At 39.4% G+C, this 15,893-nt stretch overlaps 1 pseudogene; it reads left to right on the top strand.

The window, feature by feature from the left end:
- Nucleotides 1-1,523: 1,523 nt before the first annotated feature.
- On the top strand, nucleotides 1,524-2,326 carry LOC101550946 (proteasome subunit alpha type-3-like; annotated as a pseudogene).
- Nucleotides 2,327-15,893: the final 13,567 nt, after the last annotated feature.

Raw genomic sequence — 15,893 nt, 5'->3', positions numbered from 1 at the left:
TCCACATCTACTAAAATCTAAGCTCCTTGAGAGTTCAGACCTAGTTTATTCACTCGAATTTTCTAACCACCTTTTTGAATGAAATGAATTTATAATTAGTGTATGTTCTTCGGGGATGATTTAGGCTATGCAGAAAATTAAGGCAATAAACACTACTTATAGTACTATCATGCTAATGTAAGTTTACTTAATTTAAATATATTTTCTTCCATTATTTTTCTCTAAATTTTAGACCATAATGTTGGTTTAAATTTGTATACAATTAATTCTTAATGCTCCTGTCTGCCTGCCTAATTCAGAATCATCCTGACTCATTGGCCCCCAGGACACGCTTGTGCAAACAGCAAATTTAGCTGGTGTTATCAGTGTACAAATAAGGAAACTGAAACTCAGAGTCATTAACTGGAGGTTAAAATGCCTTTTTTGCTCAGGGTCACATAATTGGTGGCTGAGCTCAGAGTTTTGAACTAGCTTATCTTTTCAAACTTAATGCTCAGAATTTCCATTCATAATGTATCTGTTCATTTTTCTTACAGAACATGTTTTTCTCCATCATCAGTCCCTCATTCCTTTGGTAATCATCTGAAAAAACCTCTGAGGTCTATGTGATTAACTTAAGTAGAGACAGTGTGACCTCATATTGAAATTCATGTCTTATTGGATTTTTGTTGCTATTATTGTTGTTTGGTTTTTTGGGGGCCATGCCAATGATGCTCAAGGATCACTCTTGAGGTGCTTGGGGGAACATATGTGGTATCAAACTCAGGTTGGCCAAGTGCAAGAAAACTGTTCACTGGCTATACTATTTCTCAGATTCTATGTCTTATTGTTAAAATAAAAGTAGTAGAAAGCAGTAGAATTCTGACATTTAAGATAGATGATTTTCATATCTTAAAGTAAAACTTAAGGGGCCGGAGCGATAGCACAGCGGGTAGGGCATTTGCCTTGCACGCGGCCGACCCGGGCTCGATCCCCGGCATCCCATATGGTCCCCCAAGCACTGCCAGGAGTAATTCCTGAGTGCAAAGCCAGGAGTAACCCCTGAGCATCGCTGGGTGTGACCCAAAAAGCAAAAAAAAAAGTAAAACTTAAAATCTATATTTTTAAAATACTATTTAGGGGCTGGAGCAATAGAACAGCGGGTAGGGCATTTCCTTTGTACATAGCCAGGTTTAATCCCCAGCGTCCCATATGGTCTTCCAAGACCCACCAGAAGTAAATTCCTGAGTGCAGAGCCAGGAGTGACCCCTGAGCATTGTCAGATATGACCCCAAAAGCAATATGTGTGTGTGTGTGTGTGTGTGTGTATGTGTGTGTGTGTGTGTGTGATTTAGAACTTCCCAGGGTTACTGGAAAATGTACACTGGTGGAAGGATGGATGTTGGAATACTGTATGACTGATATCCAATCACAAAGCTGTGATTCAATAAAAAATGTTAAAAACTTCCCAGAGAATTCAAGACATTACTTGGGTGTTGTCTTTCTATTTGATGCCATTAAGACCAAATTCAGGATTTGGCACAATGAGTTCCATCGGCACTGGGTATGACCTGTCAGCTTCTACATTCTCTCCTGATGGAAGAGTTTTTCAAGTTGAATATGCCATGAAAGCTGTAAAAAATAGTAGTACAACTATTTGAATCAGATGTAAAGATGGAGTTGTTTTTGGAGTTGAAAAATTAGTCCTTTCTAAACTTTATGAAGAAGGTTCTAATAAACGACCTTTAAATGTTGATCGAAATGTTGGAATGGCAGTAGCAGGTTTGTTGGCAGAAGCACGCGTGTTCTTTAGCAGACATTGCAAGAGAAGAAGCCTCCAACTTTAGATCTAACTTTGGCTATAACATTCCACTAAAACATCTTGCAGACAGAGTCGCCATGTATGTACATGCATATACACTCTATAGTGTTCTTCAACCTTTTGGCTGCAGTTTCATACTCGGTTCTTACAGTGTGAATGATGGTGCACAACTTTATATGATTGACACATCTGGTGTTTCGTATGGTTACTGGGGCTGTGCCATTGGCAAAGCCACGCAAGCTGCAAATATTGAAATAGAAAAGCTCCAGATGAAAGAAATGACCTGTCGGGGTGTCGTTAAAGAAGTTGCAAAAATAATTTATATACTACATGATGAGGTTAAGAATAAAGTTTTTGAATTAGAGCTAGGCTGGATTGGTAAATTAACTAAAGGAAGACATTACATTATTCCAAAAGATATAAGGAAAGAAGCAAAAAATATATGCTAAGGAACCTTTGAAAGAAAAAGGTGAATCAGATGATGATAATTTGCAACATTTACTTCAAGACCTTTTAAATTTCTAGTGACAAACTGTTGTAATTATATTTAGCCCTGTGGATTATTACCTCCCATTATCCAATTTTCATTAAATTTGTAATGAAATAAAAAAGACCAAATTCATCTCATGCATATAGTATTCCTATATATAACCTATATATAAAATAAATGTATGTACTCAGCCATGATCACAAATTCATATATTATATTCCAATCTATATTATTATTTCTAAAACCCCTTGTCTTTAAGATTTCCATCCCCTCCTTTTTTCAATTTGTTACTGGTTTACGGCATGGTTTCGGAAGCAGAGCTTAATATTTCTGTCTGCACAGAATTCATTTTATCTACCACTAAAGTTTCAATGCAATTATCACCAAGCACAAAAGAACCCTATGGTGACAGAGCAATAGTACATGGAATGGGCACTTTCAATGCTCACAGCCAACTTGGATTCTGTATCCTGCATCCCATATTGTCCCCTGAGCCCTGCCAGGAGTGATTCTTGAGCACAGAACCCTGAATATTGACAACTATGGCCCAAAAACAAAAACAGAAGAAAAAGAATCCTCTATCCAATCCTCCCAACACCTTCTTCCATTCCCTCTGGTAACCTCCATAGTTTTCACCAAGCCTGGTAGTTTTGGGGTTTTGTTTATTTGTTCGCTTACTAATTTGTTTGTTTTAGCTATTTGCAATCCACAATGAGTAAAATTGTATTTTACTTTCTTACTTAGCAAATTCACATCACTTTTGCCCTCAAAGACATCATTTCATAGTTTTTAAAGGCAGAATCATATTATATCAATTGTAAATACAACAGCTTCTTTATTCAATCATCTGTCAGTGGGCATTTAGATTGATTCCATGTTTTTGGCAATTTTGAATAATGATGCTAAGTGAACAGATCTTTTCAAATAGTGTGATGTATCTTTCACAAAAATGCCCAGGAAGCATACAACTGGATCATAGGATATTATCATTTTTATTTTTAAAAGAAATATCCATATCATTTTCTCCAGAGCTTGTACCAATTTATATTCCCACCAACAGTGTACCAGGGTTCATTTTTCTCCATGATCTCACCAATATTTGTTGTTTCCAATATTTTGTTTGTGTTGAGTAATTTTCAAGGGCTAGTCTTACCCCTATAAGGTGATATCTCACCACAATTCTGATTTGAATTTTCCTAATAAGAAATGATGGTAGTATTTTGTTTATGATGCCTATGGAAATTGTATAGGTCTTCTTTTTTTTTTTTTTTGCTTTTTGGGTCACACCCAGCAATGCTCAGGGGTTACTCATGGCTTTGCACTCAGGAATTACTCCTGGCAGTGCTTGGGAGACCATGTGGGATGCCGGGGATCGAACCCGGGTTGGCCGCGTGCAAGGCACACGCCTTACCCGCTATGCTATCGCTCGGCCCCTGTATAGGTCTTCTTTGGAGAAGAATATATTTGGATTATTTTGCAGCGAATGTAGCATGCTTTTTATTTTTAAAAACTTGAATGAGTTCTCTATATATTTGTCTAATTTCATGTAACACAGTTGACTTATTTTTTTTTAATTTACCTTGTAGGTAGTGTTATCTTATAAAACTCTGATATTAAAGTTCTGTAGTGTATCCTCAATGATCTCCTCTATGTATTCTATGCTTGGGTTCTAATATCCATATATTTAATCCACTTTAAGTTAAATAGTGATCTAGTTTCCTTTGTTTTCTATAATGTGGCTGACCAATTTTCTCAAAACTATTTGTTCGGAGTCTGGAGTGATAGCACAGTGGGTAGGACGTTTGTCTTGCACATGGTCCACCTGGGTTCTATTCCCAGCATCCCATATGGTCCCCTGAGCACCACCAGGAGTAATTCCTGAGTGCAGAGCCAGGAGTGACCCCTGTGCATTGCCGGGTGTGACCCAAAAAACAAAATCAAAAAACAAAAACAAAAACAAACTATTTGTTGGGAGATACATTTACTTATCCATTATGTGGATCTGACATTTTTATCATAAATTTATTTGGAGGTCTCTACTTTATTCCATTTGTCTGTGTTTCTATAAAAAAGTTATTATAGTTATAATAACTTTTGCTTTGGAACAGAGTTTTAAGTCAGGAAGCATAAAGCCTCCATTACTTATTCTTTTTCTCAGCTGTTCCTTGGTTGTCGGGGTCTTTTGTGACTGTATACTATTTATCACTGTGCCCAGGATTTAATGTCATTTAATGTTTTGTTTTTCTGTACAAGAACTCCTTTCAGAAATTCTTATAGGTCTGGAGGTGCTAAAATCTATGAGTTGAGTTGTTGTTCATATGGGAAAGTATTTATTTATTTGTTATATTATAGTGATAATTTTTCATGATAGTGTTTTCTTAGGGAGTTTTCATCTTTCAGAATTGTGTAAATATTTAATTTTATTCTTTACTACCCTGTAAAATTTCTGCTAAGAAATCTTAAGATAGCCTGATGGAGTTAATTTTATATTTTACTTTTTATTCCTTAAATATTTTTTTCATTATTGACTTTTGATAATTTAACAATTCTGTATTGTGTGTGTATTTGTATTTAGTAAATTGGATGCTCTTTCAGCTTCCAGGAGTTTCTGTTTAATTATTTCTTTAGGTTTGAGAAGTTTACAGTTACTATTTCTTTTGCTAGGTATGTTGTTCCTTTTTTCCCTATTTCTTAACTGTTTTTGGTTTCTTATCAGCCTAATACTACCTCTTTCAATTGAGCCTATTATTTCTTTAAGGTTTTCTTCATTTTCCTAAGTCTTACTTTTCTCTCTTCTTTTTTTTTTTCTTTTTGGGTCACACCGACAATGCTCAGGGGTTACTCCTGGTTCTGCACTCAGGAATTACCCTTGGCGGTGCTCAGGGGACCATATGGGATGCTGGGATTTGAACCCAGGTTGGCCTCGTGCAAGGCAAACGCCCTACCCGCTGTGCTATCGCTCCAGCCCCACTTCTCTCTGTTCTTAATATGAGTCATTACATCAGTGCTATTTTCAATTTCATTTATTCTTTTCTTCTAGAAGTTTGGGCCTATTTGTTGTGTTTCCATGGAGGTTTTACTGGTGCTTTTGGAAGTTAAGTTAAAAGTTTTCTCCTTTCCTTCCCCTTTGTTATTGCTGCAATGACTAGAGGTCACACACTGTTGTTGTGATGCCAGACGGTCATGGCTTCATCATGCTTCTCACTGGAGGACTCACAATTTGTTGTAGCACTTAGTATCACAAAAAGACACTACAGGCATTGTCCTTGGTATGTGAGGCAATGCTGTGGCTCAAACTCAAAGCCTGCATGGCACATCCTCAACCGTTGAACTACACCACGAGATTCTTCATTCAGTTTCTTATCCATACCCAGGATGCCTGAAATTTTTTATGGCTTCAACCCTTTACTGATGCTACTGCTACTGCTTTTTATTTCTTATTTTACTAATCTCTCATCTGACGTTTGGTGCATTTCATTGAGTTTCCTCATAGCAATCATTTTAATTTATTTTCTGTTAGACTCATTTCCTTGACATTTAGACTGATTTCTGAGGTGATTTTGGCCTCTTTTATTTTGTCACTAGATTTAGTCTTTCTGAACTTTGGGGAATTTGCTTCGTTTTCTAGTAGGAGGCACTGTAGCTCTTGATTTAAAGATATGTTCATCTCAAGACAAGGGAATGGAATGATGTCAAATGATGTTAAATCCTTAACCCTGTATTTCAGAATTGAAAATAACAAATGGGAATGAAGAGGTGGATTGTATATTATATAAAAAATGGTGGATGATCTTGAGCTCTTGGATGGTGGTAAGTATATCAAAACCATGAGATTTACACTATTGGTAAACATGTCGCCCAAACTACAATAATTACATATGTTTTTCAAAGTACATGCATGCACTTTTCTCTGTGTGTGTATGCACCTGTGATTGTGTGTGTGATTGTGTGTGCGTGCGTGTGTATGTCTGTGTGTGTGGTATGTTGGGGGTGTGGTGGTTCAATCATGTCCCAGCCTTCAAAGAACCAGATAAATATGAAGTCCTATGCTGCTCTATTTCTCTGTGACCAGATCCTTTCTTTGTCATGGCTCAATGAATCTTTTCTCTGGGTATCTGCTGTCTTTGGTAGTGTACTCTGGTACAGACTTGCCTAGAATTCTAATACAGAGGGGAGACACTTCAGACTTTCAACCTTTACCACCTTCCCTCTATAGTGCCAGAGCTGCAGATTACGTGATTGAAGCCTATGGCTTTTACGCTTGCAGATGTTTTTATCATGGAAGATGCAGAGAGAGGAGGCTAATCCTGCTTCCTTTTTGTGGAAATGTCACTCTTTTTTGGTTTGTTTTGGGGGATACACCTAGGGATTCTCAGGGCTTACTCCTGACCATGCACTCAAGAATCACTCCTGGCGGTACTCAGGAGACCATATGAAATGCCAAGGATCAAATCCAAGTTGGTCCCAGGTTGACCTTGTGCAAAACAAAATACCTTATCCACTCTACTATCACTCCGGCCCTTGAAATTTTACTTTGCTGAAATTGCCAGGACTTTCATGTGTGATGCCCTCTTTAACAGTCACAAAGATCTCCTCTGTAAGATAAACAAATGGGACTACATTAAACTAAAAAGCTTCTGCACCGCAAGAGATACAGTGACCAGAATCCAAAGACTATCCACAGAATGGGAAAGGATATTTACACAATACCCATCAGATAAGGGGTTGATATCAATGGTATATAAAGCACTGGTTGAACTCTACAAGAAGAAAACATCCAACCCCATCAAAAAATGGGGCGAAGAAATGAACAGAAACTTTACCAAGGAAGAAATACGAATGGCCAAAAGGCACATGAAAAAGTGCTCTGCATCACTAATCATCAGAGAGATGCAGATCAAAACAACCATGAGATACCACCTCACACCACAGAGACTGGCACACATCCAAAAGAACAAAAGCAACCGCTGTTGGAGAGGATGTGGGGAGAAAGGGACCCTTCTACACTGCTGGTGGGAATGCCGGCTAGTTCAGCCCTTTTGGAAAACAGTATGGACGATTCTCAGAAAACTAGAGGTTGAGCTCCCATTTGACCCAGCAATACCACTGCTGGGAATATATCCCAGAGAGGCAAAAAAGTACAATCGAAACAACATCTGCACATGTATGTTCATCGCAGCACTGTTTACAATAGCCAGAATCTGGAAAAAACCCGAATGCCCCAAAACGGATGACTGGTTGAGGAAACTTTGGTACATCTATACAATGGAATACTATGCAGCTGTTAGAAAAAAGGAAGTCAAGAATTTTGTAGTTAAGTGGATGGGCATGAAAAGTTTCATGCTGAGTGAAATGAGTCAGAAAGAGAGAGACAGACATAGAAAGACTGCACTCATCTATGGTATATAGAATATCAGAGTGGGAGACTAATACCCAAGAACCTTAGAAATAAGTACCAGGAGGTTGACCCCATGGCTTCGCAGCTGGCCTCACGTTCCGGGGAAAGGGCAACTCAGAGAAGCGATCACCAACTACATTGTAGTTGAAGGCCATGTGGGGGAAGGGAGTTGCGGGCTGAATGAGGGCTAGAGACTGAGCACAGCGGCCACTCAACACCTTTATTGCAAACCACAACAGCTAATTAGAGAGAGAGAACAGAAGGGAATGCCCTGCCACAGTGGCAGGGTGGGGTGGGGGGGAGATGGGAGTGGGGAGGGTGGGAGGGACGCCGGGTTTACGGGTGGTGGAGAATGGGCACTGGTGAAGGGATGGGTTCCCGAACTTTGTATGAGGGAAGTATAAGCACAATAGTGTATAAATCTGTAACTGTACCCTCACGGTGATTCTCTAATTAAAAATAAATAAATTATATATATATATAAAAAAAAAGATCTCCTCTGTAAAATAATCTGTTGATGTGCCAGTGATCTATGTGTTCCCAAAGTTTGGGTTTTCCTTCCCTGTTTTGGTCACCCTTAAAAGGGCTGGGAAACAGAAGTCAGGGTCTTGCCTTGGGGGCTTAGTCCTGATTGCCTGGGAGGAAGAGGATCCCAAGATGCAACAGTATGTCCGCCAAAAAGCCAAGGGTTGGTGTTTTATTTTATGTTCATAATATTTTTCATTTACATGATTTTACTAAACCAATATTGACTTTTCTCTTTGTTTGTTTTGGGACACATGTAATAGAGCTCAGGGGAATACTCCTGTTCTGTGCTTTGGGGTTCCTTCTAGTTGTGCTAGTGGTGGCTGTGTGATGGCTGAGGATGAATTTCAGTCAGCAGCATGCAAGGCAAGGACTTTAACACCTGTGCTACCTCTTTGGTTCAATATTGATTTGTCCTTCCAAATGTCACTGTCACTCTCATCCTGTTGCTCATCGATTTGTCCAAGAGGGCAGCAGTAACGTCTCTTATTGTGAGACTTATTGTTATTGTTTTTGGCATATAGAATACACCATGGGTAGCTTGCCAGGCTCTGCCGTGCAGGCGAGATATTCTCCGTAGCTTGCCGGGCTCTCTGAGAGGGGCAGAGGAATCGAATACAGGTTGGCCTCGTGAAAGGCAAATGCCCTACCGCTCTGCTATCGCTGCAGCCCCCTTCCAAATGTATCCATAATTATTAGTCAAAATTACACTTTGTAACTCTGGATGACTTAGACCATGCTTTTAGCCTAGAGTAAGCTGCCTCACTATCTTCAACTAATTCTATTTCCAAGATTCTTCTGATTCTTGGTTTTCCTGATCCCAGCTTGCCTTTCTTCCTCTCTATTGTCTCCTCTTCCTCATCCTTCCTCATGTATGCACCATCACTCTATGGAATCTCTCAAAGTTTTTAAAAATACTACACAGATTTAATTGTTAATAATGAAAAAAATGTAGTAATATTCTAGAGACAAACTACCTTTGATTAGAATAGTCCTTCATAAACTGGATTAGAAGATATTGGTGATATATTGGTAGGGTCACCCAAGAGAAAACTGTACAGGATTTCAAGGGAGGTGAAAACAATGAAGAAACAACAGCTAAAAACAGAGGTGTGGTTGAAAATTGAAAAGAACAAGAAAGCTCACGTTTACTCTGTGTTAGTGTAAAGGGCTTAGTGCTTATCTCACCAGACCTTGGGCAATACTCACTACACACACAGGACTTGTATGGTGTATTTGTGGCAAAGTTAAAGAAGGATCAACCTTTTAATCAAATTAAATAAATTCTATAGAAAACCTATCTGTTGGAAGAAAGTATTCACGGGTCTCTTGCCCCTTAAGAATTCTGGGTGGACTTAATAGTTTCTTGTGACCTTGGTATCAAATTACCACAAGCTAGGTGACCTCAAACAACAGAAATCTACTCTCTGGAGGCCAGAAGTCAGAAATCAGGGGTTGGCAGACTACACTCCCTCTGGGATCATTGAAATGTCTTCAGTTCCTAACTCCCAAATCTCCCTATCTAAATCAGACGTGGTGAGGCTCCAGGTAGGAGTCCTGGTGCAACATTTCTCTCCTTCTATGAGACCGTGAATCTCAAGAACAAGTCTCTGCTTTTAAAACATAAGAGTAACAGGCATGGAATAGACATTTCTATTTCCAAAGGAAGGAATTAAAAGGAATAAAGGGATCATCAGTCCCAAGCCAAAGCAAATCCCATTAGTTTCCAAAGTTTAAGAATAATACTTCCCAGCTTAAGGTTATTTCCTCTGGACCTGCAATAGTTCCTTTGGCCTCTATTTTTCTGTCTCCTCTGACTGAAAATGTAGAGTTCCTGGGGTCAAAGAGAGTATACAGCAGATAGTGCTTGACTTGCGTGCTACAAACCCAGGTTTGATCCCCCAGCATTATATAATGGCCCCTTGAGCACTACCAGGAATCTCTCTGAGCACAAAGCTAAGAGTAAGCCCTGAGCACTGCTGAGTGAGCTCCCTCCAAAACAACAACCATAACAACAGCAAGAGGAGTAGTTTCTACTGAGATGACATTACTATAAACATTATAGATATCCTATGCATGTCATGGAGATCTAGACCATCACTTGATAGAGTCTCCACAGATTTTTCTGAGATAACTGAATTTTTTTTCCTGGCCTTTGCAAGATAGTTCAGAGGTTCCAGGAATCATTTGCTTAATCTGTTTAGCAATATATTTTACAACCATGCTCTTAATAACAGCACATTTTCTTAGCATTGAATCTCTCACAACTAAGTCTCTTCCATTTAAAAAAAAATGCATAAACTGAGAATTTCTCTAGTCATGAATCACAGCTCTTTTGCTTTAACAGCACCTTCTTTATTACTTTCCTCCTACATTTTAATCAATTCAGTAAGTAAAAAGCAGGCTGTACCTTTAACAGTTTACTTGGCCATCTTCTCAGCAAAGTTCATTGCTTAAAAGTTGTTTTCCACACAACTGTAGGACGCAATTAGGCCATATTTTCTGCCACTATGAAATAAGTATCACCTTTCCTCTGGTTTTCAGTAAAACATTCCTTATTTCCTTCTGTGCCCTTTGGCATTCATGTTTCTACCAACAGTCTCTGCAAGGCAATATATAAATAAAATCTATCTAGATAAAGAAATTTTAGAGATTTTGGGAGCAAAGACATAGAAATAGCTCTTTGGGGTCTACAATCGAACTCTACAATAGAAGATTCTGACTACAGCTGACTTGGATCTTTTCTCAGGGTATTTGCAAAGCAGAAACCTGGAAGAACAGTAGCATTTCCTTTCAAATTTAGCATCACACTCTGCTCTTTTGTGATGTAAAGTAAAGGTATTTATCTGGACTTCTTCACTTCACCCCCAGGAGAGGTCCAGGGGAAGTTCAAGTGGGCTGTAAATGTACTCCTGCTTGTAGTACAGTACTGTGTCTCTGCCTCCTGATTCTCAGCATTTCCTGTCAGCATCCATGAAATCACCGTCATCACTGTCACTGTAAACCCGTTGCTCATCAGTTTGCTAGAGCGGGCACAAGTAACATCTCCATTGTGATCCATGACATGGTCAGAGTTAATGCATTAACTCCTATACAGAATAAAATCAAATGCCACAGTTTGGATGAAGAACAAAAATCTTTGGTCAGGAAATAGAGGGCTAAATGACAACTGAAATGAATGCTTCCTGTAGGTTCAAATAAAATGGTGAGGATGGGAATGCATTTTACTTCCCAGCATGTATAGAACAGAGATTTCAATGGCCTTTATCTAATTTTAAGAAGCAGGGAGACTCTAGCTGACATCTGGATAATAATTCCATGCATTATGACTTATGGGTAGCTTTTAAAAATTTTATAGTTGTTGGTGGGAATGTCAACTGGTCCAGCCTTTTTGAAAACAGTATGGGCATTCCTTCAAAAACTAGAAATTGAGCTTCCATGTGACCTTGCAATACCATTTCTGGGAATATATCCTGAGGGTGCAAAAAAAGCACAGTAGAAATGACTTGTGTACCTGTATGTTCATTGCAGAACTGTTCACAATAGCCAGAATCTGGAAACAATCCCAGTGGCCAAGAAAAGACTACTGGTTAAAGAAACTTTGGTACATCTATACAATGAAATATTGTGCAGCTGTTAGGAAAGATGAAGTCATGAAATTTTCTTATAAGTGGATGGCCATGGAGAGTATCATGCTAAGTGAAATGAGTCAAAAAGAGTGAGACAGACATAGAATGACTGCACTCATTTGTGGACTATAAAATTGCATAATATGAGACTGACACCCAAGGACAGTAGACACAAGGGCCAGGAATATTGCCTCATAGTTGGAAGCCTGCCTCATGAGCTGGTGGAGAAGGTAACTGAAATAGGGAAGGGAACACTAAGTCAATGATGGTTGGAGGAGTCATTTGGGATGGAATGTATGATGAAAGTAGATAAAGGACCAAACGTGATAGCCTCTCAGTATCTATATTTCAAACCATGATGCCCAAAAGTACAGAGAGAGTATGAGAGAGATTGTCTGCAATAGAAGCAGGGGAAGGAGTGGGATGAGGGGGGAACACTGGGGACATTGTTGGTAGAAAATGTGCACTGGTGGAGGGATGGGTGTTTGATCAGTGAATGACTGAAACTCAAACATGAGAGCCTTGTAACTGTATCTCACGGTGTTCAATAAAAAAATTCTAAAAGGAAAAAATTTTAATAGTATATTCATGTATTATTTACTTTAAGCATACTTTTATGTTCATTCAAGCAAATATGTACAGCACTTTCAGGGCCATAAAAATTCATACATGTACTGGTAGGCCTAAAGGGCCTAAAGGTGTCAAGTATAGATAAAATACATCCCCTCCCCCAATTCATATGTTGAGGCCTTAACTCCCATTGTAAGTATATTTGAACACAGAATCTTTACGTAGATCATTAAAGTTAAAGGGAGTCATTGCATTGCAATCCTTCTCTGATAGGCTCTGTGTCCATGTTAAAGGAGGCAAAGACTCAATGCACAAAATAAAGGTTGCAGAGAAGAGCAGAGGGTGGCCAGCAATAGGCCAGGAAGAGGTGCTATACCAAAAGTCCATCCTGATGGCCTCTCTTCACACTTCTAACCTCAAGAATTGTGAGATAACAGATAAAACTTTCTGTTGCTAAGCCACCCAGCCTGTGTTTTTCTGCTCAGACAATCAACACAGACTGAGGAAAGAGGAAATCAGATTATACCTGAACATTTTAGTGTCTCTTCTGGCTTCCAATGCTGCCAATACACAGGTGCCAATAGCAAAGGACATCAATCCCGGTTATGTCATCTAGCATTCATGGTTTATGAGAAAGGCCTAGGTTGAGCTCTTTTGATGTTTTTGGAGTTTTTGCTTTGTTTATATTTGGACCACACACCTGGTAGTCCTCAGGACTTACTCCTGGCTCTGCACCTCAGGAATCACTCCAGGCAGGCTCAGGAGACCATATTGGGGCAGGGGGTGTCAGAAATCGAACTTGTGCCTGCTGCATGCTGTATTATTACTGCATTATTGCTATACTATTATTACTCCAGCCCAATGTTTGTGAGACTTTTTTTTTAACAAGGTGACAGAATCAAGCATTAGAATACTGTGGCTAAGGGTTAAGGGCTTCACAGGCTCTTTTATACTTCAAAGAGTCCATGTTTTAGGCAATAAACATCTTTAGAAGTCTACTGAATTATTTATTTCTTGTCTGAGGGTGTAGTGAGGGTAATCATTAGTAGTGTGTGGGGCCCAGGGACCATGGGGACATTCCCATGATACTTAGCCCTGTGGTATGGGCCTGGCATTAGTCTTGTGGAGCTCTGGCCTGGTGAGAGGGTGCTACTTGGGCCTGGCAGCTCTTAAAGGAGCATTATGGTAACACTTTGGGTCCACATAGTGCTAGGGAACAAACTTAGCGCTAGGCACATAAAGCATGTGCTTTACCCTTTCAAATTCTATGTCCAGTCCTGCAACACTATCTGAGGTGCTTAGAAGTCTGGGGGCCCCTTCCAACAATTCTCTGTCGACCTGACTCATGGTTCATTGCAAGGGTGCAGAATGAGGGGCTGTTTGAGCTCTACAATACCAGGGATTACTCAAACGCCCAAGGATGGGGTTCCAGAGTCATAGCCAGCGGTGTTCCAGGAACTTGTAGTGCCAGGGATTGAATCAGGTACCATGTGCAAGGTATGTGCCTTAACCCCTGTACTATCTTTCTGGCTTCCCCAGAAGCTTTGCATCCACTTTGTATGACTTAATGTTTTATAACAACTTGAAAGACTCTTTTATTTGTTTACTTATTATTTTGATGCTATGGGGTGACCTAACATCAAGCCAACTCACATTTTTTTTTCTCTTGGCCACAGGCATCAGTAAAATAAGGGAGAAAGAATGTTAGTGCAACAGTAAGTGGGAGAACAACTGGAGATGCCATCTCATCAATTCACTCTATTTGAATACTTCATTTCTAAATTCCTTCTCTGTCCAAGGCAAAAGACCTCTCACTCAAAGCAGTCTTTTTGTTGGCAACTTAGTGCCAGTTGGCTAACTCAGTAACAAAGTTCACCTAAAATATTTTGAGACAACTTATGAAAAAAAAAGATATAAGTTAATACTTTTTCTAGTATACCTCTGTTCCCAGGCCTCCTCTCCACAAGCCTATTTAGAGCCTTCCTTGACCATCCTGGCCTGCACATACCTCTTTTCTAACCCCTCTGGTTCTTAACATCCACAGGGCTCACTGCAGCATCCACTCTCAAGATGTTCCTGTCCCATGTGGATGCTGAGTCTCAACAGTTCTACGGTCACGGCTTCTTACCTCCGTCTGACCTAATCTCCCCTCTTTCCTTTTAGCTCACTCTGCTGAAAGTCTGGCTCTTTCACAAACATGTTCCGATCTCATGCCTTTTGCATGAAATGCTTTATTCTCAGAGAGCATCAAGCCCTTTCTCACTGCCATCCAGTTCCCGCATCAAACACCAACTTACCAGATTGCCTTTCCTCATTACTTGGATGGTCAGGAAACTCCACATGATTCCTATCTATTCCATGCCCCAGAAGGAAGGCAGAATTCGAAACTTCCAGTCAACGGAATGAAAGATTCAAAAAGTAGAAGCAAAAGTCTTAGGATATCCTCTCTTTGATTATATTAGTTAAGACCTTAACTATCATCTTGCTAGTAGAAGATCCCACTGATTTTGATGAATTAGATTTGTGGGGCAAGACACCGAGGGTAACCTTTGGTTGAGAATCAGCAAGAACTCCACTGTTCTGAGGAAAACAAATTTTACCAAGAATCCGACTGAGCAGAAGTGAATCCTTCCTCAGTTAAGTTTTCAGATGAAACCCTGACCCTGGCCAATACCTGCATGTCAGCCTTGTGAGCAAGTCTAGAGCAGAGGATCCTGCTGTATCATGTCCAAATGCATGTCCTACGGACACAAGAGGTAGTTATTGTCTATTCATCTGAGTCACTACCTTGCAGTGGTTGTTATAGAGCAATAGATAACTAACACCCAGCCTCAGAGAACAGTACCACCCTTCTTTCTCAGCCTCATGCAGCATTCTGTTTCCTTCACTCTGCCTTATTTTCTTAAAAGCATGTCATCTCAGAGCCTGCATACTGATGTGTTTAATTTGTTTCCTTCCCTTTAGAATCTGTAAGGGAGAGATCTAAGTTGTGCAGAGATCACAGCTTCTTCAGTTTGGGGATGAGTGGGTCTGGAAGAATAACTTTTCAATCAGGTGTAAAATTCAACATCAATTTTTTGAGAATGATAAATGAAATCTTAATGTTATATATATACATGTATACACATATGTGTAAATTTTCTTATGGTGATATATATTATATTATGTACATTATATATTATATATATTTTTGATCAGGTATAAAATTCAACCTTTCTTTTAGAATGGTAAATGCAGTCATGACATGTTACATATATATGTACTATACATGTAATTTTGCTTTTGTGAAATTTTGCTAACCACACATGTATAACATGGAGTTTTGTTCTGTCTTATTGTTTTGTTTTGTTTTTTGGAGGGAGGCTTTCCAGTAGTCCTAGGGACCACCATGGCTATATCAGACAAACGCCTCGACATGTCAGGGATTGGACCTGGGGGTTGTGAATTGTGAATTTGTGAATTGCTGAAGCAATCTGATCT

Source organism: Sorex araneus, chromosome 1 (genome assembly GCF_027595985.1).
Source record: "Sorex araneus isolate mSorAra2 chromosome 1, mSorAra2.pri, whole genome shotgun sequence".
Classification (NCBI taxonomy): Eukaryota; Metazoa; Chordata; class Mammalia; order Eulipotyphla; family Soricidae; genus Sorex; species Sorex araneus.
This window is presented reverse-complemented; position numbering and strand designations above follow the sequence as displayed.